The sequence below is a fragment of the Triturus cristatus genome, chromosome 7 (assembly GCF_964204655.1).
Source record: "Triturus cristatus chromosome 7, aTriCri1.1, whole genome shotgun sequence".
Lineage (NCBI taxonomy): Eukaryota > Metazoa > Chordata > Amphibia > Caudata > Salamandridae > Triturus > Triturus cristatus.
In genome coordinates, this window is record NC_140590.1 from 148,021,127 (window position 1) to 148,023,389 (window position 2,263).

The 2,263-nt window shown below is 39.8% G+C and overlaps 1 non-coding gene across 1 annotated transcript; it reads right to left on the reverse strand.

Moving 5' to 3' along the window:
- Positions 1-1,009: 1,009 nt before the first annotated feature.
- On the reverse strand, positions 1,010-1,081 carry TRNAD-GUC (transfer RNA aspartic acid (anticodon GUC)). Its single transcript has one exon. It is a non-coding gene; the product is annotated as a tRNA-Asp (tRNA).
- Between the last annotated feature and the right edge of the window lie 1,182 nt (positions 1,082-2,263).

The following is a 2,263-nucleotide window of genomic DNA, read 5'->3' on the forward strand; positions in this document are numbered from 1 at the left end:
ATTCACCTTAGAACATACCACAATTCTTAAAATGAGTATGGTACCATCAACAAATGATTTATAATGTAACTAAAGTCTTAAAACCTTCTATTAACTGCAATGCTTTTTAATGAGGTGCTATCATGTATAGTGGTCCCAAGATGGCTGCCAACACTTCTTGGATGAAGTGCTGACAGCCAATCAGATCTCAGGATGAGATGTGTGGTTAGGCTTCGCCCACATATATATATGATTTTACTTTTGATTTTCTCAGGAACTACTGAACAGATTGACACCAGACCTGCAAAAGGCACTTCCCGGAACTGAGGACTACCTCTCTGCCAAATTTCAAGTAATTCTGTTCAGCCGTTCGGGCTGTACCTTGGACTAAAGGTCCCTATGGAAAATTGCATGGGGAAAACGTGTTTTGGGACCCCCCTTTTTTCTCAGCCCCCACTTGACAAATCCCCCCGAGACTTTCAGGGTAGGAGCGGAGCGGAGCGCCCCACCTATTTTTAAAATTGTGCGAGGATTTGTCAACCGGCGCCAAAGTTATTCCAAATAGAATGTTGCGGATTTCCTATGGAAACACGGTCCTAACTATAACTATCTACTGGCGACCGCCAGTAGATAATATATATATATATATATATCGATATATAATCACCTCACTTTACCATTTGCAGCTTATAAGCATTAACCACCAGGGGTCACTACTAACCAAAAGCAGTAACTCCACTTCTAAATCTAGCCCCTAGAGTGGAGCGGAAGCCTAAGATTTGCCACTGCTTCATTCCATTTTCCAATAGATTATAGAGGTATAGAGGTAAATTGTTTATGATGGTATGGTCTTTGCAGATTGAAATATCCAGAGCATATTCTGAGTTTCTGTTAACACATCTGTAAGCAATTTGGACATCAGTGAATTCAACGTTTATCTCAATCGTAATAGACAATGATAAAGACAAATATAGTTTACAATGTTAGAAAGTACATCATTTTATTTGATTGTGTGAATAAAAGGAATCGTCTCCCCGTCAGGGAATTGAACCCCGGTCTCCTGCGTGACAGGCAGGAATACTGACCACTATACTAACGAGGACATATTGCCATTAGTTTGACCGTGCTCACCTCCATGAGGTTAGGGCATGCCCTCAATCAATTCACAGTATTGTAATAGGCAGCTTTGCTTCTTTTGGTTAGGAGAAGCAATCTTTTTTCATAAATGATTAAAAATCTGAAATTCTTAGCCAAAAATAATCAGCTTTATTAAGAAATGATTTCATTGAAATAAATAAAACGATAATGAATCTGCATGCAGTGCGTCACAAATTGCTCAAGAAGAGAACATTGACATCTATCAAGATGCACCAACAGGGTTCAAAAAGAGCTCGAAATTCACCCCAATGACTCCAAGAGATGTAACAGATGTATATAGCGATTTGGTTTTGAATGAACTGAAAAACCTGGGCAAACATTCATATTGTACTATGAATAAATTAAACAAGAAACAGAAAGCCTATCATGTATTGATTAAGAAATTGTCTTCATCTGACAATTGCATTATACGCAATGCAGACAAAGGAGGCAATATTGTTCTATGGGGGAAGAAACAGTACCTCACAGAAGCATACAAACAGTTGAACAACAAGAGTTGCTATGTCAAGGTTGAGGAGCCAGTTATGTTGTGCAGTAACGATCATTTTAATGACGAACTAAAGATTTGGTATGATCAAACCCTCATAAATCATGATGAGCTGATGTTTTTGAAAATAGATCACCCAGTAACCCCGGTACTTTATTTAATTCCGAAAGTACATAAAGATCTGAAAAACCCTCCTGGCCGCCCGATAATATCAGCTATGGGCAGTGCACTAGAAAATACATCCAAGTTTGTTGATTCATTTCTTAACCCGTTGGCCAGAACACTCCCTGCATATATACAAGATACTGGGGACTTCCTGAGGGGAATCTATGATCTTCCTTGGGAAGATGATTATTTCCTAGTAACCATAGATGTGTCAACATTATACACAAGCATTAGACACAAAGATGGCCTAAGAGCAGTGGGGCACTTTCTCAATACCAGATCTATCAAACATTGGGCCCATACACAGATGTTAATCAGGATGGTCGAACAATGTCTGACCAGCAATTTCTTTCTTTTAGAAGGGCAATTGTACCACCAAACATGCGGTACCGCGATGGGCACCTGCTTCGCCCCCAGCTATGCTAATTTGCATATGGGCTGGTGGGAGGAGCAGGTGATCCGAGTACAATATCA